Source organism: Hyaena hyaena, unplaced genomic scaffold (genome assembly GCF_003009895.1).
Source record: "Hyaena hyaena isolate Hyena2069 unplaced genomic scaffold, ASM300989v1 scaffold_832, whole genome shotgun sequence".
Classification (NCBI taxonomy): domain Eukaryota; kingdom Metazoa; phylum Chordata; class Mammalia; order Carnivora; family Hyaenidae; genus Hyaena; species Hyaena hyaena.
In genome coordinates, this window is record NW_024081466.1 from 73833 (window position 1) to 98782 (window position 24950).

The 24950-nt window shown below is 36.4% G+C and overlaps 1 protein-coding gene across 1 annotated transcript in view; it reads right to left on the reverse strand.

The window, feature by feature from the left end:
* The window catches only part of PLCL1 (phospholipase C like 1 (inactive)), a 326854-nt gene that overhangs the window by 20031 nt on the left and 281873 nt on the right, over positions 1-24950 (reverse strand). The gene's annotated exons all lie outside the window — the stretch shown is intronic.

Consider the following 24950-nt stretch of genomic DNA (forward strand, 5'->3'; position numbering starts at 1 on the left):
ACTATTTGTTCTAATCCTCAGCGTCAGGTCGCATATTTTCATAGTCTTCCAGTAACATCAACTTCAAGGGTATTAAAACACCATGGCTGATTTTTTCTTCTCTGCCCATATATGATTTTCTCCTCTTTTCTCTTGGACTTGGAAAAATGGAGACAGACTATGCTGAAGCTGAGATGAGTTCTTGCAGCTGTGGAGACTCTAAGTGCTAATAGACTATTATAAAGTAACAGTCTCCAGCGCTCTTCATATCTACACACCAAAGGATGTTTATGTTATAAAGTCAGGTTTTTCTTTAAAAAAAGGAAATATATAAAAATCCCCTAGTTACTATGGACAAATTGCTCATAAATACAAAAATGAACACAAAGAATGCAAAGCCTCAACATTCATAATACGGAGAGACAAGGAAATCTGCCTGTAGTTCAAAATGAAGACCTGTTTCTCATTCTGAAGGCCAGACAAGTTGGGATTTGCACTGTGGCCTGCAGCCAAAAGTGGGCTATTTTGATGGATGTGTATATCTTCAAGTCTCTAAGGAATTAATAGTTAAGAATTCTCTTTTTACTTCATAATTCTGGTATACCTCTATAGCCCAGACACTATTTGTCAAAGAAACTTTCTGCAATGACGGAACTATTCTATTTCTCTGTTGTCCAATATGATGGTCACCAGCCACAAGTGGCTACTGAGTACTTGAAAGGTGACTGGTACCATTGGAGGACTGAATATATAGTTTTTATTTCATTTTAGTTATTTTTATTTTAATAGACATCTGTAGCTGCTTTTCCACATTGGACAACAGAGGCTAAAAATGATGCCATTAGCAATGTAATGAATTAAGTAAAATTTTTTTCACTCCAGCCTATATCCTGACATAGCACTTGCCACAATTACAATTTAATAACCAATTATCACTTGCACCTTTTAACATCTGTATCCCCTACAAGAACACACACTTCTTGAGTGTAGAGGCTGATTCTATCATGTGCACAGCTATATTCGCAGCAGCTTAGCAATGGTCTTGCCCAACAGGGACCCAAAGCATTTGTTGAACAAAAGAATAAATTGGGTGCCACTGAATACACATTCGCCTCATCCTAGCATTTCCTAGGACCACTGCCATCCACTCCACCAGCAAAATCTTATTGTTCAACTTTTTAATTCAAGCAAGGAATAACCACCTCACCCCAAAACTAGCCCACCCTTTTATAACCAGTATACTGCCCCCTACCTTTTACTCAGGCCCTTTTATAATAAACATTTTCTGGAGGAAAAAACCAAAGGACTGGCCAGGATGATAATAGCAATTTCAAGGTCAGGTGAAATGAAAACAAGTATAGCTGGGGGAGGCAGGAGCCAGTGGAGTAATAATGGGTGTATCTTGGGTGCAGTGGGATCCAGTGAAATAAAAATGTATATATTTGATAAGAGATGGAGATGTGGGCTAGTAGAATTCTTCTAACCACACCACTATGGAGATTATCATATCTGCCTACATGGAAAACAAGTCATTGTCACCATGGGTGCCCCACTTCACATAAAAATGCATTCTTTTTGTTTGTTTGTATGTGTGTGTGCTTTGTTGTGTGTGCATGTGTTGTTTTGTTTTGTTATTGTTTTATAGAGAGAGCATGAGAGGAAAGGGAAGGAGAGGGGGAGAGGGAGAGAGAGAGAGAGAGAGAGAGAGAATCTTAAGCAGGCCCTATGTTCAGTGCAGAGTCCAAAGTAAGGGTTCATCCCACGACCCTGGGATTATGACCTAAGGTAAAATCAAGAGTCAGATGCTCAAACGACTGAACCACACAGGCACCTCTCACATTAAAAAAAAAAAAAAAAAAAAGCAATATAATCAAATTATATTTTTCAGCCAACAATCAATAGAAAGAAAGTTGTGGATTTTTTTTTCCTGATGAGTTTTATATTAGAATACTCCTTAAACTTTAGCTTTCAATCCTTTTTGTCCTGGGTCACTGCTATGAACTGAATGCTATGACCTTTCAAAATTCATATGTTGAAGTTTTAATCCCCAGTGTGATGCTACGTGGAGGTGAAGCCTTTGGGAGGTAATTAGGTATGGATGAGGTCGTAGGGGAATAACCCCCATGATAACATCGGTGCTATTCTAAGGGGTTGAAGAACTAAATAAAGCTCATTCTCTCTCCACCATAAGAGGAAGTCAGGAAGAGGGCTGTCTCCAGAACCTGACCTGCTGACACTCTGACCTCAAGACTTCTCAGATTCCAATACTATGAGAAACAAATGTTTGTTGATGAGACCACTCTTTTTACAGTATTCTTGTTGTAACAGCCCAAACTAAGACAGTCACTGTATTAGCTTGCTATGGCTACTATAGCAAAGTGTCACAGTCACAGGAATAATCAAGAGGATTAAACAACAGGGGTGCCTGGGTGGCACAGTCGGTTAAGCATCCGACTTCAGCTCAGGTCATGATCTCATGGTTCATAGGTTTGAGCCCCGCATCTGGCTCTGTTCTGACAGCAGAGCCTGGAGCCTGTCTTTGGATTCTGTGTCTCCCTCTCTCTCTGACCCTCCCCTGCTCATGCTGTCTCTATATCTCTCTCAAAAATAAATAAAACATTAAAAAAAGAGGATTAAACAACAGAAATTTATTTTCTTACAATTCTGGAGGCTAGAACTCTGTTAACAAGGTGTGGACAAGGTTGGTTTCTTCTGGGACCTCTCTCCCTGGCTTGTAGATAGCCTTCTTCCCCTTGTGTCTTCAGTGGTCTTTCTTCTTCATATCTGTCTAATCTCCCATTCTTTACAAGGACACCAGTCATGTTGGATAAAGTCCATACTAATGACCTCATTGTAACTTAACTACCTCTTTAAAGACATTCTCTCCAAATACAGTCACATTCAGAGGTACTGGGCATTAGGACTTTAACACATGAATTCTGGATGAACACAATCCAGCCCATAACAGTCACTCCTCTCCCAATGTTCCAATTTGTGTCTCAGGATAACTTATTATGTATATCCAACCACACTAGAAATTTCTGTGTTTAAAATTTGGAGATGGTTTGCCTATTGTACTAAGAATGACAAACACTTCTCTGCTGTGGACCCCCACTGTATTTATATGTTTGTAAGCTTAGGACTTTAATGATCATTATAAAGTATGGCTTTACCACACACTTTTTCATACATTAAATATGAAATAGACATGTAAGAGGTGGGACTGTCTTGTCATACTATGAATGAAGACTCCAGTCCACACTGCCTGGGTTTCAATTCTGGCTGTCACTCATTAGCTACTTGGATAGTTAGCTATTCCCTAATCTTTCTGTCCCTCAGTTTTATCATGTATAAATCACAAATAATAGGGCCTATATCATATGGTTTCTATTACAATAAAATGGTTTAATAAGTGTGTAGAATGTGGAACAATGTCAGCAAAGAATAAGTGTTTTATATCTGTTAGCTATCTTTATTTATTGCTGTTGCTAAAGTCCACTCTGTATTTAAAATATTTTAAAGAGAAATCATATTCATCAATTCTAATCAGTCATATGTTTGATTTCCAGTTTTACAGCAAATATTCTCATTTTCCCTAAAACGTCCCACTTCGTTTTGGGGTACACAGGTTACTTTTCAATAATTCTCTAAGTTACTGAATACAAATAATGATGATCTCAAGAGAAGATTTTTTCCAGAAGTGTAACTATGACCACAGGGAGAAGGTTTGCCTGTTTGGCAAGTGAATTCTAGCAAGGAAAGGGAACTCTCAAGGCATTTTCATATATTTATAGCACTAAGTATAAGATGAGCTCTTGATAAATATTTTAAAAGTGACAGTGATGAAGATGGTGATGATTCACAAAGGGAGGAAGGAACTCAAGGTTGAAAGTTGCACAGATTATTTAAAAAGATCATATAAAAATATCTGAAGTTCAGTCACTTGGAATGTTAATGATCTGAACCATGTTGTAAAAAACAAGACACATGAAGAGAATTGACGTATGTTTTCTCAGGCCTCTTGTGAGCAACTAAAAGCAGTAACAACTGAAGTACTACTACACTAGGGCAATTTTTACTATTCTCTTCTAGGTTTATATTCAAATAACTCAGTTAAACAAACACACCTTGAGCACATACCATGAGCTGTGTCTACTGTAATAATAGAAAAACTGAATGTGGGCACTAGAATGGTAAAATGTAGAATAGGGCCACCAAAAATTGTATATAATATATACTCAGGATATTTGTGTACTTTTACACGCATGGCACTCACACTATGTAAACTGAGGAAAATGGCTGAAAAAGTAGCTGAGGCAGTTACTGGTGGTCTGGAAACCTGTGTAACTTTATAAATATCCCTGAGAACAGTCACTGTCTGAAAGACAAAAGATGGGAATGGGGATGATGGCAAAAATAAAGGTGGGCATTGGGCCCAGTGAGAGGAAAAGTTAAAACCAAATTTCAATTTAGTACACGTAGATGACTGCCTGTGTTCTGTGAAGATAGAATACCCTGGTAGGAAAACATGAACTTGGGTAAGTTTAGGCCAGGGACAATGAAACTCCCCAGAGGTAGAAGAAGGATGGGGACTAAATGGCAACCCATGAGAAAATGTAACTGCCAAGAACCACAGAAGCACCCATCTTCCCAAGTGGCACACAGACATCAAGGGGTGACATTGGACCCCATGACTCTGGATGTGAAAAACAGGCTTTGGAGTCACACAAATCAAAGTTTGCATCTAGTTCCACTTCTTCCTAGTGACTTATGCTACACTGAGCAAATTGTTTAGCTTCTGTAATCCTGTTTTCTCAGCTTAAGCCCAGCACGTGCTAAGGCACAGTCCCCACCCTGAAGAATTGCAATCTCATGCCAAAAAAAAAAAAAAAAAAAAAGACATGGGAACAAATCATTTTGCTATAGTGGGGCAGGGGGAACCATAGGGATAAAACTGTGTATAAGCTATAGACATCGCACTGAAAAGGAGATTATCTGGTTTTGATGAGAACTGGGGGTTGGAGCACATGAAGAGAAAGAAAAGAGCGGAGAAAGTTTCCCTAGAAAGATAATAGATAACATATCCTGGATTTGAGTGAGGAGGAGGAGGGGCATGTTAGGTGACTGAGGAGGGAAAGAACCTTACAATCAACAGGAACAGCACTTGTGAGGCACAGAATCCAGAAACTGCCCTATGTGTGCCAGGAACCACAGTACTGTGGGTGCAGAGGTGTGAAGGTACAAAGCTAAGCAAAAGGCCCATCACAATGGATCACCTATCCAGGCCAAGAACTTGGAATTACTTCCTATAGCTGACAGACAAACATCAAAACATTTCTCTCACTCAACTCTACTTGGGCTACTAAAAAGGTTTATTTATTCATTTGTTTTTCAATCCTCTTAAATTTTTCTTTCCTAAGCATTTCTTTCTGAAGATTAAAAAATCTTAATTAAATTTTCTTTCACAAGAAGCTTGTATTCGAATTGAAAAGTGGATTGGATTGTTATTTTCCCAGCACCTTCTCTTTCCGTCATCTGGAGTTAACTGAATCAACTAAGTTTGATTGTTAAAACCAGTCAAAGTTAAGATCTAACTAAGACTGGGGTGCCTTGGTGGCTGAGTTGGTTAAGCGTCCAACTTTGGCTCAGGTCTCACAGCTTGTGCGTTTGAGCCCCATGTCCTGCTCTGTGCTGACAGCGCAGAGCCTGAGTCTGCTAGGGATTCTGTGTCTGCCCTCCCCTCCCCTCTTGTGCTCTGTCTCTTTCTCTCTCTCAAAAATAAACAAACATTAAAAAAAATAATTTTATGAAATAAAATACAATTTTTTAAAAAAGATCTAACTAAGGGGGCACCTGGGTGGCTCAGTCGGTTAAGCGTCCAACTTTGGCTCTGGTCATGATCTCACAGTTCGTGGGTTCAAGCCCCGCATAGGGCTCTGTGCTGAGAGCTAGCTCAGAGCCTGGAGCCTGTTTCGGATTCTGTACCTCCCTCTCTCTCTGACCCTCCCCTGCTCACACTGTCTCTCTCAGAAATAAATAAAATGTTTAAAAAAAAAAAAAAAGATCTAACTAAGATCTAGCTAAGCTACAAATGAAATTTTCCTCTTCTGATACCCAGAACACTCTGGATTGTTGAGCTTCTCTACTGTGCTCCACTATACAAAAAAACTGATGCGTTCACAAGGAGACTCAGCACTGCACATGGATCCTTTTGAAATTACTCAAGACTTCTCTTAAGTGAAAAACTTAGCAGAGAAGATCACTGTGGTAGACAATGATTATAATTAACATAAGTAATAAATACTTAACGACACCCCCAAAATCTTCATGAAAAATAGAAGGCAAGAGATAGTAAAACACTTGGACCGACAACTTCATGGAAGCTGTATGACAAATCCAGAGGGCACAGACACAAGGGAAATGGCACTCCCAGAGCTGTGTAGGGCACAGCTCACACCGTAGGATGTGGCGGCTCTGCCCAATTCAGGGATCAGATTGTCCAACTCTGTGATGCAAAAAACAAATGGCACTGGTGTAGAAATGTCTCATCAAAAGCTCCAGTAAGATAATTCTGGTGTATTGATGTTTCACTTCAATGAAATTCATAAAGTCTCATGTAATTCATTATCAAGGTCAGCTGTAGTTCAAGGTCTCCTGTGAAAACTCTTCCTGGGTATCCCTGACAAAGGAGCCACAGGAAATGACCTTCCAAGGAACAGTTATTTAAAGAATAAGGACAGTGGTAATCACTCCACTATTTGCTCCCTCTCCCTCTGACCAGATAGGAAGTTCTAGGACAAAATTATACTTTCTGAGACAAACCCAATAATCTATAAGTTGGTGGCTATTAAGTGAAGGATCACAGAAATGACATACTCTGAGTGACACAACTGCAATTTAGCAGCTGAGACAGTACTTTCCAGAATTCAGAAATGGAATTTCTATCCTGGCAGTGCTTATAATTATTATATTGTTGTACATTTTTATGATTTTCACAAGAACAACTAAGAACAGTTTTAATAACAAAAAAATTCAGAGGAAGATGTCACCTTTTCAATGTTGTTATTAGATCTTCAGGCATTATTGCAAAGCTTAGAATGACTAGAGTTAATAAAGGAATTGTTTAATATAAGAACCAGGGCTATGTTATAACATAGCACACAAGCACACACTATATATACATATAATTGTTCCTTTCAATGACATTCTTCCTCTCCCAGGCAAAAATGTATTATAGATAAAAGAGAACAGGAAGGAAGTTGCTGGCTTTTTTCCCTTTCTGGTTTCAGACTGCATGAAAAGACTCTGTGGGTTGACTCAGAGAATACACAATATACATTGTTAAGAATCTTTAGTCTCATTTATTCATATTTAATATTAGGACATAGTTACTATTAGAGCATACTTTTCATACACAAGCATTTACATGCCAGCTTCATTTCTAGCAGCCTTAGAGATCAGTTTCTTGGTTGATATCAAATCCACAATAAACAAAAAAGCAGCTTCCTGCACTATGTATAGTAAGTGTAAAGAACCATCTGGAAGGTAAAGAAATGGAGGAAGTGGTGTGCAACCAGCCATGATTTCACCAGCAAATAAACTGTCTATAGCTCTCAAGTGTCAGTATGACTATTCTATCATCTATGCAGTGTAAAGGAATAAACTACTGATATAATAATGCGCCACCATATATAATAATGTATAATAATGAACACAAGTAATAAGTAATTCTCTAAAACACTCAACCTTCCCTCTCTATATATTTATATATGTATCCATTTTATTATATATATGACTTTAAAAATGTGAAGCTCAATTAAACCTGGAGAAACAGAAAATTACAGTAAGACAAACCCACATTTCTGACCCAAGGCAATCAGAATTAAGTGCTGAAACCCAGCCCAAAATTTTTAGGTATCTAGTATATTTTAAAGGTATATGAGAAACACAACACTTAATGAATGTTTAAGAAAAAAAGCTCAACTTTCTGAAACGAAATTCATCAGTAAATGATCAGGAACTTCTTGTTAGCCCAAGAGATTAATGCCTCTCAGGCAACAGGGTCCACAAATCAATTTTATTCTAGTTGCTCCATAATGCTAGCTGCTTAGTAGCAGACAGCTGGGAAATCTAGAATATTCTATATGATTAAGGACTACTACCTCTGAGGGATTTAGATTGCAATCTTTTTATCCTGGAATATACTGTAAAGCAATTTAAGAACTTTTCATCCCCGAGTCCATTGACTCAAAAGCCCATTGAGAATAGTATTTTTTAAAATAAATACTCAAAGAGTTTGGCTATTTTTAGAACACATGGCTTTGTCCTGGCAGATTTACAGACCAAATCATAAGAGGTTAGTGTATCTTGCTGCATACCAAAGGATTCTCTTCAGCTAGAAAGAAACCTATGCTCTTGGTTGCCTCTGAAAGCAAGCGGCTTCTACATAATGACTTGATAACCTTTCCAGAAAATCACCTAATAATGCTAAAGTCTGAGACTCAGTTCTAAGTCTTCTCCTTCCAGGAGTTACTTTATTTCAAAGCATTAATATAATGATGATGATAATGATGATGATAACGATGACTGTTTCTTGACCTCTTCAAATAGTTTACTAAGCGGTTACATGTAATTTTTTTAATGAATCTAAACCTACTTTTAAAAATCCAAAGGGATTTCTTTTTCAAAAAATCCATAATTAATCTTTTCATAAAGCCACAAATTTTTCTTTAAAAGGAAAATTCTGTTCCTAATTATTCTGCTTTGGTGAATAGGTGGTTTCATTTATTATAAATGCTTAAAGTATCACAAATATATGGGGAGTGGTCAACAATACAAAACTGCTTAACAAGAAGTCACACAAGAAGGAAAAACAGGTTTCCCTCACCAGCCACCCTCTCCCTGCTGGTCTATTACTATGGGTATGTAATCTTATACATGATGTTTATTTGAGCACACTGTATCTACTGGAAATAAGAGAAGCCTAATTAAATTGGAAGATAACCACCTCTGGATTGAGAGAAATTTTCTTGCTGCCTATCATGATCTTTTCAATATAGCTTTTGAAAAGTAACATTTAGGGGCTCCTGGGTGGCTCAGTTGGTTAGGCGTCTGACTTCAGCTCAGGTCATGATCTCACAGTCCATGGGTTGAAGCCCCGCATTGGGCTCTGTGTTGACAGCTAGCTCAGAGCCTGGAGCCTGCTTCAGATTCTGTGTCTCCCTCTCTTTCTGCCCCTCCCCTGCTCACTCTCTGTCTCTGTCTCTCAAAATAAAATAAAGACAAAAAAAAAAACTTAAAAAAATACATTAATTAAAAAAAATAAAAAGTAACATTTAATTTCATCATTCTTAACCTGAATTGTTCTTTACATGTTTATATTTACAGACACATACATACATGTGTGTACATATATAGAGATATTTTTATATAAACACATATAGCATTTTAATATACATATTTACACATGTTGGTGTGTATGTTGACGATATTAAACTTCGCCTGAGCCCTGTGCTCCTGGAAAACAGGGACGTTAAGAAATCTCTCACTCTTTAGTGTTTGTTCCAGGAAGTGGCTTACTACAAAAAACTACCATTCCCCATTATGAGTCAGATAAGACTCATAGGTGCCCTCCTTGTTTACTTATCCCAAGGCCAGACACAGATCCTCCAGATTCCCTTTCAAAACTGATTAGCTGTTTGTACCCCCTAACCAAAGTGGACAAAGTACCTGCCTTTTTGACTTTGCCAAACTGTAGTTAGGCTTCTTTATTTCCCTCAGGCCCTGAAATTTATCCCTCCTGTAGCCTGAGCTGGCAGACAACTCTTTAATAGCTTCTTAGGATCACACACCCAGCCACTCAGTCCCCATACCCAGTTCTTTCTAGCCTTGTTTGCCCTTTCCAGTTAAAAAAAAAAAAATCCTTTTTGCCTAATCTTTGAGAAGCTTACAGATTTATGGAAGGGACATTCTCCCTATTTATTTTGCAATGGTCCCCTTCCTCTTACTGCAATAATCCTTTCAAATAAAATCTCTCTTCAACTAAATCTGGGTTTGTTTTTACCTGAAAATTTACACACCACACTTGCATATACATGCAGAGAAATAAGCTCATTTGCTCTGATGTGAATTAAGAATAAGAAAATTAGATAGATGTAGCCCATCTTCTCCATAGAGTAACATGGAAAAAACAAGAGCTTGAGCCTGAAAAACCTGAAAGGGCTGTAAGAAACTAGAATGGTGTCTGGGTGGCTCAGTCAGTTAAGCATCCAACTTCAGCTCAGTCCATGATCTCACAGTTCATGGGTTCAAGCTCCACATTGGGCTCTGCGCTGACAGCTCAGAGCCTAGAGCCTGGTTTGGATTCTATGTCTCCCTCTCTCTGCTCCTTCCCCACTTGCACTCTGTCTCTCTCTCAAAAATAAACAAACATTAAAAAAAAATTAAAAAGAAACTAGAATGAAACACTTTTGTTACCAATGTTTTTTTCCCACTTACATCATTGTAGACATCAAACTCACCTTAGCTAAAACTCCTCCTAGACAAAGACTGTGTGTAAGAAACAAATTTTCTTCAAAGAAAGTTTGCCAATGAGAAAAGTAACACCTTCCGTAACCTCACAGGTTGGAACCAAGTCCTCTGGTCTATGATGCCTCTATTCATTAGGATACTGCCACTTTTGAATTATTCAAAATCATTATAAAATGCAGCTTTCATCTAGAAAAAAATGTACCTCTGAGAGACACTAAATTTAGTTCCACTGGAGATCAAGTAAAGTGGTCTGTGCTTCCATAATCATGTCAACAGCCTAGCTTTTATCTCTACTAAACTCCTGGGCAGCACAGCTGGGATGCAGCCACCCAAGGCAGAAATTTGGACACCATGTAACCAGCCTGCTTATTGCTAAGAAGCATTAGTATTCTCTCTGAATTGTCTTATATTGTTAAACAAGAGCTGTTTGAAATTTGAAAGTGTACATTTGCGACTTTTTTTTATTATCAAAGATGCATTAATTAGACTCCTTTACAAAATACTGCTTTTTCTGACACTAATACAGCAAATATTGTATACTATATAATTCTCTCTCTGGTTTTTAGCTCTAAATAACAGAAACCCAAAAACCAACATTTTAGCATCCTCCTCTGGAACTACAAGCTGTCAAATAAATTTATGGATACACATGAACAAAGAATGTTGCTGCAGATTATTATTTTAGAAGACGAGTGATTAAATTCACTTATAATTGACAATGTGACTCATGACCAGATTTGATATAATAACTAATTAGCTATGATGCCAATGAGTGGTAATTAAATGTGTGAGGCAGACATTTTAGAATTCCCAAGACAAAGTTGAGGAGATGTAGCATATCTTTATTTTGATTTGTTTTATTTTCACCATTATTTTCAGTTTGTTTTAGCAACCATACTCAAGAATCATGATACAAGGCAGAATTTTGGAATCAATGAAAAGCTAAAGATATTTACTTTCTGCTCAAATGGTACTTCCTCATGGAAGGCTTCCCTGACCTATACTTTTAGGTCAAATCCCATAATACATTCTCATCATGTGAGGCAACTTTTCCCTCGTGGCATTTATCACCGTAAAAAATTTAATATGCAGTGTGTGATTATTAATGGCTACCTCTCTCACCAGACTATCAGCTCTATGAGACCAGGGGACCACCTTTTTCTTCACCAGTACATTCTTAGGTATAAAGCTTTGCACCCAGTAAGGGCACTGAATGGATAAATATGGTCTTATTGAACCAAAACAAACAAAAAATTATAGTTTGCTCATTTATGGATTAGAAGACTCATTTATGCTTTGCACTTTCTTATTTATAAAATTTTAAAGTGGAAATAAATTAAATCAGCTTCTTGAGATGGAATAAGAAGGACTTTATTCTGCCCCAATAAGCCAAACAATAGCAAGATTCTAAAAATGTGCCTGAAATACCTTTCAAATACCTAATCTGAGTATAAATATATCAAACTTAGCCTATGAAATCCCAGGAATAGACGCTATGCCTTCTAAATGTATATGCTTCACTTCATAAGGCCTAGTAATATTTTCTTTTATGTATAAAGATAATGGTATTGGTACATAATTAGAGTTGTTTTTTAGGACTAATCCATTCATTCTCTCTCACCTGCCACCTTCCTGGTGATAAATGGCATGCATTGTAAGGCATCTGGTTGAGATTACAGGTGAGTCTGTGGCTTGCTAGGCTTAGTGTGACTAAACCAGCTGCTACTAGAATCAGACATTCAATGTTGGCACCATCGCTATTCTTCCCTTCTCAACTGCAGTCACCGAATATTTCCAGCATGACAAAGGTCATAACTGCTTACCCACATTCAAACATTATTTTTAAAAATTTAATTGGCAAAAAAACCTAAAAAATAAAATGAAAAAATTTAAAATTAATATAACCTAAAGAAAATATAGACTGGGCCAATACACAATATTCCTTTCATTAGCTATTAGGCATATTTAACCTAATAATACAAGAAATTCTTTACGTTGTTAAGTACATTTTTGATCACAGCTGGCTAGTCGGCTATACAGATGAATAAACAGACAGGTATGTCTTGGGATAGTAATTACTTATGGAGTTCTTGCTATACAATTTACTTTTTACTGTAGAGCACTTTACTTACAGAGTTTAACAGCTATATCACATATTTCCAGAGTGGAATTCTGTGAATCATATACTGAATTTAATTATCAGACTCTCTATCATGTTTTTTGAGTATTTTCACTGCAGGGCAGTCTTGCAAAATGAAAGAAAGGATAACATCATTCTGTTTGCAAAAATTCCCAACAGGAAGACAATGTGATTAAGATGTCAATACTACCAAAAGCAATCTACATATTCAAAACTATCTCTATCAAAATACCAATGATGTGTTTACACAAATAGAAAAATACATCAAAATTCACATGGAATCCCAAGAGACCCTGAATAGCCAAAACAATCTTGAAAAGGAACTACAAAGCTGGAACATTCAAACTTTCTGATTTTAAAGCTTACTACAAATCTACAGTAATGAAAACAGTGTGATATAGGCATAAGACCAATAGAATAAAATAGACAGCCCAGAAATAAATGCTCACATATATGATCAAACGATTTTTGACAAGGATATTAAAACCATTCAGTGGGAAAAAGATAGTTTTTGCTGCAAACAGTGTTGGGAAAACTGGATATCCACATGCAAAAGAATTAAGTTGGACAGCCACCCAGTACCATATACAAAAATTAAATTAAAGTGGAAAAAACCTGAATGTAAGACCTAAAACTATAAAAGTCTTGGGAAAAAAATATAGAGCAAAGTTTGATAATGTTGGATTTGGAAATGATTTCTTGGATATGATATCAAAGGCACAGACAATGAAAGAAATAATAGACAAACTAGACTTTAAGAAATATTTTTAGGGGCGCCTGGGTGGCTCAGTCGGTTGGGCGGCCGACTTTGGCTCAGGTCATGATCTCACGGTTCGTGAGTTCAAGCCCCGCATCAGGCTCTGTGCTGACAGCTAGCTCAGAGCCAGAAGCCTGCTTCAGATTCTGTGTCTCCCTCTCTCTCTTTCAGAAATAATTTTTTTAAAAAAAGAAGTAATTTTATAAAGTTTATTTTTTATTTTGAGAGAAAAAGGGAGTAGTTGAGGGATAGAGAGAGAGAGAAAGGGAGAGAACCCCAATCCCATGCTGTCAGTGTGGGACCCAACATGGGAGTTGATCCCAAAAACCATGAGATCATAACCTGAGCCAAAATAGATTTTATGAAAATTCTTAACTTTGTGCATCAAAAGATAATAACATAAACAAAATCATAAATGAAAATCATAAATGAAACAGGAGAAATAACAACCAACAGAAATATAACAGAAATATAAGGATTATAAAAGAACATTATAAGAAATTATATGCTAACAAATTGAACAGCCTAGAAAAAAATGAATAAATTCCCAGAAACATCTAACCTTCCAAAACTGAGTCAGGAAGAAATGGAAAATTTGAACAGACTTAGGACCGGAAGTGAAATTGAAGCATGATGTAATCAAAAAACTCCCAAATAACAAAAGTCCAGAACCAGATGGCTTCACAGGTGAATTCTATGAAACATTTAAAGAGAAATGATACCTATTTTTTTCAAACTATTCCAAAAATAGAAGAGGAAGTAAACTTCCAAATCCATGCTCTGAGGCCAGCATTATCCTGCTACCAAAGTCAGCTAAAGACACTACAAAAAAAAACAAAAACAAAACAAAACAAAAAACATAGATACGAAAATCCTCAGCAAAATATTAGCAAACCAAATCCAACAATACCTTAAAATAATCATCCACCACAATCAAATGGGATTTATTCCTGGGACACAAGAGTGGTTCAATATTTACAAATCACTCAACATGATACATCACATCAATATGAGAGAGGATAAAAAACATATGATCATTTCAGTAAAAGCATAGAAAGCATCTGATATAGTAGACCATCCATTCATGGTAAAATCCCTCCACAAAGTAGGTTTAGAAGGAATATACCTTAACATAGTAAAGGTTATATATGAAATACCTAAAGCTAACATTATACCCAATGGTGAAAAATTGACAGCTTTCCCCCTAAGATCAGGAAAGAAGACAAGGAGATACATTCTAACCACTTACATTCAACATAGTACTGGACATTCTAGTCATAACAATCAGACAAGGAAAAGAAATAAAAGGCATCCAAAGTGGAAGTAAAACTTTTACTTCCACTGTTTGTAGATAACATGTTACTATATACAGAAAACCCTAAAGATTCCACCAAAAAACTACTAAATTTGATAGAATTCAGTAAGGGATAAAAAGTCAATATACAGAAATCTATTGCATTTTTATAAGGTAATATGAAGTAGGAGAAAGATAAATTAAGAAAAAGTCCCATCTACAGTTGCATCAAAAAGAATTAAGTATCTAGGAATAAACTTAAGGAGATAAAAGAGCTATACTTTGAAAAGTATAAAACACTGATAAAAGAAATTGAAGACTACACAAATGGAAAGATACTCCATGCTCGTGGATTGGAAGAACAAATGTTAAAATGTTCACAGTATCCAAACCAATCTACAGACTCAATGAAATCTTTGTGAAAATATCAGCAACAATTTTCACAGAACTAAAACATATAATCCTAAAATTTGAATGGAACTACAAAAGACCCCGAATAGTCAAAGTAATTGAAAAAGAAAAACAAAACTGGAGTTATCACAATTCCAGATTTCAAGATATACTATAAATCTACAGTAATATAAACAGTATGGTACTGGCACAAAAACAGATGCAAATCAATGGAACAGAATAGAGAGCCCAGAAATAAACCCACAATTATATGTTCAATCAATCTTCAACAAAGGAGGCAAGAATGTGCAATGGGAAAAAGACAATCTCTTCAACAAATGGTGCTGGGAAAATTGGACAGCTATGTGCAAAAGAATGAAACTGTACCACTTTCTTATACCATACAGAAAAATAAACACAAAATGGATTAAGGACCTAAATGTAAGATCTGAAACTATAAAAATCCTAGAAGAGAACACATGCAGTAATTCTCTGACATCGACCATAACAACATTTTTTCTAGGTATGTCTCCTAAGGTAAGAAAAACAAAAGCAAAAATAAACTAGTAGGACTACATCAATATAAAAAGCTTTTGCACAGAAAAGGAAACAATGAACAAAACTGAAGACAACCTGCTGAAAAGGAGAAGATATTTACAAATGATATAGCCACTAAAAGGTTAGTACCCAAAATATATAAAGAACTTACACAACTCAACACACACACACACACACACACTCACACAAACACACTCACACACATAATCCAGTTAAAAAATGGGCAGAAGACATAAGCAGACATTTCTTCAAAGAATATACAAATAGCCAACAGAGACATGAAAAGATACTCAACATCACTGATCATCAGGGAAATACAAATCAAAACCATAATGAGATACCACCTCACACCTGTCAGAATGGCTAGTATGAAAAACACAGGCAACAAGTTTTGACAAGGATGTATAGAAAAAGGAACCCTTGTGCACTGTTGGTGGGAATGTAAACTGATGCAGCCACTGTGGAAAACAGTATGGAGTTTCCTCAAAAATTAAAAATAGAACTATCATATAATCCAGTAATTCCACTTCTGGGCATTTACCCAAAGAAAATGAAAACATTAATTTGAAAAGATATATGCACTCCTATGTTTATTGCAGCATTATTTATAATAGCCAAGATATGGAAGCAGCCCAAGTGGTCATTAATAAAGAAGATATGGTACATACATAGAATGGAGTATTACTCAGCCATCAAAAAGAATAATGCTAAACAAAGTAAGTTATTCAGGGAAAGACAAATCCCATATGATTTCACTCATATGTGGAATTTAAGAAACAAAGCAAATGAACAAAGGAAAAAAGGAGACAAACCAAAAAACAGACTCTTTATTATAGAGAGCAAACTGATGATTAGGAGAGGTGGGTGGGGGATGAGTGAAATAGGTAAAGGGGATTACAGAGTACACTTATCTTGATGAGCACTGAGTAATGTATAGAATTGTCGAATCATTATATTGTATACCTGAAACTACTATAATACTGTGTGTTAACTATACTGGAATGAAAATAAAAATAAAATAAAACAAATAAAAATAAATACATAAATAAATGTAAAACACACATAAAAAATGTATACAACAGAATATTATTTAGCTGTATAAAAGAAAGAATTTCTGACATTTATTACAATATGGCTGAAACTTAAGGATATTATGCAAAGTGAAATAAGCCAGTCAAAAAAAGACAAATACTGCATGATTACACTTATATGAGGTACTTAGAGTAGTCAAAAATCATAGAAACATAAAACCGAATGGTGATTGTCAGGGTCTGGGGAGGGAGAGGGAATAAGGAGTTATTGTTTAATAGATTCTGAGTTTCAGTTTTACAAGATGAGAAGAGTCATGATGGATGTTGGTGATGATTGCACAATACTATAAATGCATTTAATACCACTGTTCACTTAAAAATGGTTAAGGTGGCAAAATTTATGTTCTAGGTATTTTAGCACAATAAAAAACAACTTTGGAAAACAAAAATTTCCAACAAGATGGTAAGAATAGATCATTTTATTTGGAAAAAGCAATCAGGAAGGGAAAATATACCAGTGGGAGAGATTACAGTGAGACACTGTGAACAAAGAATAGAAATAGAGTGTAATTAGGGTTTCATAGAGCCATAGGTTAAAAACAAAACAAAGGAGGAAGAGTAAGACATAAAAGAGAGGGTATATAAATAGATTTACTGTATTGATATGTTTAGTGACAAAAGCATCGGTGTGTTTAAGAAATATAATTAAGCACAGAAAAAGATTGAAAATGATACATAATCATAAAACGTGAAGACCTAGGACTCTAGCCATCAGAAAATCCAATTCCATCTTTAGGTAAGAAAATCTAGCCCCAGAGAAGATAATCTAATGTTTAAAAATTATATCAGTTGAAGATTTTTAATCTCATGTCCAACTTCCTATAGGTCTAAACTCTCACATAATTAATTTTAAGATAGAATAGACAGGAACTCACAGTCTCAAATCTTGTTATTTTGTATGTATTACTAGAAAATATTTTCCTTAGACTTACCAGAATTAAAAGCTTTATTTAAAACTCTTTGAAAGTTCACTTCTCAGGATTAGTGACTTAAAGCCTCTTCAATATTGCCTGTCAGCCTCTTTTCTTCTCAATGAAGCCTGAGGAATTGACCTATCTAGACTTAACCTCTCATTTCCAAATCATCCCAGGTTTGTTATTCAAAGGAAGAAGATTGCAGGACTTTTGCTCTAATGGCTTAGGTGGTAAGGACAGACTGAACATCTGAGAGATGGGGTTGAAGGTGTAGAAGAGTGGGCTGAGGAAGGAATATGAATAGGATTATGGCCTTTGCAAAGCTCTTGCTGGAGGCCCAGCTCTGAAACTTCTACTTCATCAAGTAGAGGAGGCTGGCAACAACTAAACTGAAAGCCAGAGAACAGTAACCATGTCTAAGAGAAACAGGAGGAGGCTGGCTGGGTTCTCAGGGCGGGCCCAGGGTCAGGCCTTCTGCTTTGGTATTTTTGTTATTTTGTTTTGCTTTCCAAATCTCAGTGGTATCTGTCCAAAGGTTCAATTACATCCAATCTCTCCAGAGTGATCAGACCCTGGGGAGCTGATTCATGCTACCCAAGTACATAGGAGATGCACTGGTAATGAAGGAAGTTAACTGACTCAGTAACAAAAAGAAATGTGACTTCCAGGCAGATAGGACTGGTTTTGTCACTTGTCAATCCATTCTATCTCTACCAGAAAAGTATACCTGGGAAGCCAAGTTGATAACAGAGTTGCTTGGTGAATATAATGTCAGAACAAGGAGAACTGGTTTTCTGCACTGTATGAATACACTGCCAAGGTGATTGGAATTCTCATGTTATCTGGACAGGACACTTACTCCCTATAAGATAATAGATATAAAGCACTTAGTAGAATGCTTGATATATAGAAAGCACTCAGTTAAAATATCATTATTATGGTGCTTTTAATATTCCAACAATAGAGCATAGTGGGCTTACAGCATGGGCTCTGGATTTAAATCCTTGCTCCCTCACTCAGTAGCTATATGCCAATGAGAATGTACTTAACCACTCAGGCCTCAGTTTTCTTATCTATAAGATGAGTGTAGTACCACTAACTTTACAGGGTTACCCTTAAAATTACTTAAGATGTGTGAAAAATCACTTAACTGCTTATATAAGCAGTGGATACTAATTATTAATAATAAAAATAACAATTATACAGCACTTTTTATATGCCAGACACCACTTTGTATATATATATATATTAAATCATTTATGTGATGTTTAAATGTGGTGTCTCTCCATAGGATGGGGGCCACAAAAAGTAGGGCAATGATTAGGTGGAAGTGGTGGTATGAAAAGTTAAAGGATTCACCAGAAGCAGGACAAAGGCTATAGAAGTTTACTGAATACACCAGAAGGGTGTGGCAGGTGGGCAGTGGATGGGGTTCGGTTTTAAAGGGGAAGAGGAGGAGGTATGGCGATACATGGAATTCTCCCTTTTTTGATAGCTGTGCCTAGTTGTAAGTAGCCCAGTTTTCAGTTAGGGCCTGTGGATATATTGAGGTGCGTCACCTGATGGCCTGTCTGTATTCAACCAGGGGAGCATTGTGGGCCCTTTCTACATTCCATTGCTCAAGGCTGTTTGCCTAAAAATGGTCTTTACAATTTAGTCCTCATATAATCCTATGAAGTGGGTATAGTTGAGGAACCTCATTATATTCACCAAAATCTGTTCCCTTTCCTCAAGGACTTATACATTTACCCCACTCCACTGAAGTCAGATTTGACCATGTGGTTTGCTTTGGCCATTCAAATGTAAATAGAAGGAACATATGTCATAAGACAGAATGTTAATATATGGCAGAAGTTGATATATGGCAGAAGTGTTTAAAACTAATTTGTGCTTCCCTACCTCTAGGATTGTAGAAGTATTAGCTAGATCTCCTATTAGCCTGTGTTCCTAAATGACATTCACGGTATATGTCTTGTGATGGACATATTGTATAGGCAAGAAACAAGCTATTGTTTTAAGCCACTGAGATTTTACATTTTTGTTACCACAGCACAATCTAGCATATCCCAATTGACTCAGAAGCACAGAGGCAAAAGGAAATTTTTCCAAGACATCTAGTAGAAAGCATCTGGCTTCAGAGCCTGTACTCTTAACTCCTTTGCTTTATGTTTCTTAACAATTGACAGTAGTATCAATATGAAGAATAGTTTATTATTAATGCATTGTTGTCACTGGGGGGTCTGTTTTTAGACTTCATAGATTGTTGTTCTTTTCTCAAAGAGTTGCCTCAGAAGGAAAGCTAGTCTTTCTCTAGCTTCTGCTGCAACAAGAGCCAGCAGCTACCAGAAACACCATTGGAAAGGTTCTCAATAGACAACACAGAGGACACTGGACATGTCCCTTCTTGATATAACCTCAGAGGAGCCTCCAGGATATGGTCACTATGGATACCAGAAAAGGCTGATTTGATACCCACACACACACACACACAAACACAATCACAAAGAATGATTTTAAATGGTCATTCAGTTGAGGGTAACTCCATTCTTGCTGTCATTCATTCTTTCAGAGATGAATGCCTCTCCTCATCTTTATTTTCTCAATAATCCATCATCTTGTTTCCTTTCTCCTGCCTCTCAACAATGAGCAAAGATTTCAAGTGGTTTTATTGGCTCTGTTAGAAAGTATATTACCACACTGACATCCAGTTAATTTTCCTTATCCAGCAATATTCCCCAGAGATGTCAGAGTCTGAAATTTGGGGCCTGAATAAGAGAATCGGCCTGTATTAGAAACACAAGTACCCAAAGAGAAGTGAAAAGCTTCAGCCTCTGCTCTTCCCAAGAAAAATGAAAATGCTGCCAAGATAAAAGCAGAAGAAACAAAGGCTTAGACAGTAATAGAAAGTCAAAAAGTTAGGCAGAAAAAGATTAATCATACTTATTGAATATAAATATATAAAAAATATCTTTTAAATTTTTATTTGAGAGAGGGATGGGAGGATCTCAAGCAGGCTCCATGCTCAGTGCAAAGCCCAACACAGGCTCAATCCTACGATCCTAGGATCATGACCTGAGCCAAAATTAGAGTCAGGCACTCAACCAACTGAGGCACCCAGGTGCTCCAACAGGATGTGTGTGTGTGTGTGTGTGTGTGTGTGTGTGTGTGTAATACATTAAATTACAAGCTGTAAATCTATATAGGGAAATTATAAATACATATCGATTAATAGAAGTGCTCATTGATGAGGTAGTTGTTCATTCATAATTTAATACATGTCATTCAACTAGTAATCAATGAAACTTATGAACAATAAGTCAGCCACTTCCTAATATTTTTATTCCTTTTTAAGCTCTAGTGACCACCTAACTTCACAACTTTTCCTTTATAATAAAATGTTTACTAGTTATATTTTTTCAATATTATTTTTACATATCTCTACTTGACACCTATCCAGGCTGCTAAAATTGATTTTTTCATCAAACTTTACAAGTGTAAAGATAATGGAATTTAGTTCCTTAAAATGGCCAACAGGCCAAGTTAGAAAAATAAATATTGGGAAAGCTCACGAAAATGCTACTCAAGGGTTCTTTCTATTTCAGTTTTATAGGTGTAACTGCCTTACAATGAAGTTCTTTTTATACTTGAGGAGTCAAGTCACTCTGGATGGAGTTCAAGGCTTTAAATGGATTCCACATCATAACACATTGTGTTTTCTCAGAGATATAGTATAAATTCATATCTCTCTTCCAAAAAATTTTCAAAACTCTCATGAGTGAAATACTTCCAAAATTAATAACAATTTACTACAATAGGTTAACTAAGCAAGTGAAGTTGTAGCATCTCTTTCTGGAAGACTTAAAGAACAAGGAAAATTCCCCTTGTAAGATTTTCATATTATGTTAATAACCAAATAACACTCATTTCTGAAGAACAGCATGGAGAAAAGACAGATGGAGGTAACTCTTAATGTGTGAGGGTAGGATGAGATGCAGCTATCTTGGTCCAATGATTATCTAGAAAATATACTGAAGACTGAGTCATCAAGACATATATCATCATATCATCTTAAATAAATACAATGGCTATTTACAGAGTTTGATTTTGCACTCAGCAGTGAAAGAGAAATAAATAGATAGTAGAAAAATATCATAGTTGACTATTGGCATATGGCCAAACTGTGTGGAAATGCAAAAGATATGCTAAGCAACTCCCTACTCTGGACCCATGTATGGTGCTAAAATATGAATGGAAGGGGAAAAAAAACCCATGGATTGTTTCCAGGATCATCTTGACTTCAGCTTTCTTGCTGGATCCTAAGTCCTCATCTCTGGCTTGGAAAGTGTAGACATTAAGTATAATTCATATTCATTTTATTATAGAGCTATTTATCTTTGTCTCTGCCAATTTTCTCTAGGTTCCCTGTCATTTATTAATATCAGATCAATGTAATATTGAATTGCAGAAAGCATAAACTAAAGAATTTTTTTTTAGTCTCAGCTCAATTTGCTTTAAAGCCAATGCCCCATTCCACTACTCCTTGATCCCAATCACCATTTTCCTAAAGGTACATTTCTCACTTTTTTTCAGCTTTCTCCTACTTGTTGGAAAGCACATTGGATTAAATATTTTTAGCTTCACAAACCCACGTATTCAACTAATATTCATCAATCCCACTCCCTTCCTCTAGAAAGTAGAGAGTACTTATATAAATTACATATAAGTAAACTTGTTCTGTTGTCTATGCACAGTTTTATAGTGGATGTGTCATATTCTACTAATTCAGTGTTTATGTTTTACAAGTTTGGTTATTACTTATTCAACCAATTGTAAGCAATGTAAATTGAATGTAGAAAACTAAGAAAAAGGTCATTTATTGGAAAACTTTAGAAGCTTGGAAAATCAGCAGGAAGGCTGGAAAACAAAGCAGGAATTAAGAGCTTCATATTCAAGATACAAGAAATAAAGAGAAAGAGGTTGCCTGGGTAACCTAGCCGGTTAAGCATCTGACTCTTGATTTTGGCTCAGGTCATGATCTCGCAGTTCCTGAGGTCGAGCCATGCGTCAGGCTCTGCACTGACAGCACAGAGACTGCTGGGATTCTCTTTCTCTCTCTCTGCCATTTCCCTGCTTGCTCTCTCTCTCTCTCTCTCAAAGTAAAAAGATAAACATTTAAAAAACAGAGAGAAAAGGAGAGCCTTAGAGAGAAGGGTCTTCTCAGGGAGGCATCATTGGACTAAACAGTCCCCAAAAGAGCTCAGTCTCTGTTCCTCAGCTAAAAATTCAAATTCCAAGAAGGTCATTTGTTCAGCACTGTGGAAAGAGCACCTGATTAGCAAGTCCACCAAATGCAGTTTGGAAAGGAAATATTAAAAGTTTGGAAAAAATCACTATTCTTGTTTAAGCTCCTAGCACTCCAGCTGAAATGCTAGCAGCTAGTACATGAGCTTCAGTAGTAAAATATCGGTCATGTTCAAAAGATCTTAGAATGGCATGTATAGAATTTGCTCAGCCCCACCTAGCAACCAGCCCCTGTCACTAATCCAAGAAGACACAGAACACTTGAAAGGGCTTAAGTCACAGATTAATAAACAATAAATTATATATCAATTTACAAATTAATTAATTCTAAAAGTTTTCTAAATAAAATGAGAAACAAACAACAACAAACTTGTTCCTCCAGTGGTCATCTTCACGTGGCAAAAGTAATAGCACATATATATATATATTACAATGTATATTATTATTACTTTATATATGCATATGTGTGTTTACATAGTGTCTAGTTTTATGCCTTGTGACTTAGACATTTTGTATGTATTACTTCATTTAATTCTCACAAAACTCTGAGTATTAATATTGTCACTGTAGAGGTACATGGGTGGCTCAGTTTGTTGAGTATCTGACTCTTGGTTTTAGTTCAGGTCATGATCTCATGGTTCAGTTCATGGGATCAAGCCCCATCTCGGCTCTGAGCTGACACCTTGAAGCCTGCTTGGTATTTTCTCTCTCTCTCTCTTTCTTTGCCCCTCCCCAACTCATATGCATAGCACTCTCTCTTAAAATAAATAAACTAAAAAATATTTATTATTTTCACTCTAATATTATTGTCAGCCCTCAGAGGGATCATATAATTTGGTTAAAGCCTCACAGCTACCAGGCAATCTGCACACAGAGCTTGCCTCACCCCTGCATTAGACTGCCTAGATTCAGTCACATGGATCGAGTTTTACAAGGGGCAGAAGACAGTGGAGTGTAGACCCACAGACATGAGTTGAAATCTCAGTTTCGCCATTTACTAGCTGAAGGCAAGAAACTTAAAACTTGCTAAGCCTCAAGGTCCTCATCTGTGAGATGGATAGAGTTATACCAGGGTCAGTATGAGTTGCTGCAAGGCCACACCTTTGTTGCAAAGAGGAAAGGGGAAACGTATATAAACTACTTAGCCATGAGTATCTGTCTCATATTAAGTGCTGAATAACTGATGGCTATTCTTGGTTATATGTCTGTCTCCCTTGGTACACCAGCCCTGGAGGCCCAGGTATTACTCTTCTGATATTTATATCCAACCTTTCTTAGTGACTGGCACATTAACAAGCCCACATAAATATCTGATCAGAAAGTGTTTGTATCAGGGTTCACATTTCCATGTTGTACTCTAATATAAAATGAGCTTTCTTCATATTAACACTATAGTTCCTCTCTACTCATTAAACAAATAATGCCTATTTTCCGTCACCCCAACCCCTGCCCCCAGACTGTTAACTCATGAGGTCAAAGTCTGTACCTCTTTTGTTCTCCATGGACCCTCAATGCCTTGCATAAAGCTCAGTACATAGTAGGAGGTTAGCAAATATTTGTGAACTGAATTTTTAATAAACATTGCAAGATGTCTTACAGTTCACCTGGCACTTCTGCATAAACAGACCTCTCAACAGAATAAATTAACATATCTCTTTGGTACTATACTGCCTGGGTTCAAACTCCACCTCCATTATTTGCTAGTGAAGTAAGCCTGGGTAATATACCTAAGTTTTTAATGCCTCAGTTTTTTCACCTCTAAAATGACAATAATAGTATTGGACTGCTGTGTATATTAAAATGTTAATATATTAAAGCTTGTAAAACAGTATGTGATACATAATATGTGTTCTTTAAACATCACCAATAATTAGATTTTTAATTAATCATGTTTGTGGCTATTTTCTTCTCATCACACTGTCAGGAATAAATTATTCCAACCGCCTAAATCATCTGTCCTTTCACATAAAAAAATATGAAAAGTGGCATCTTAACT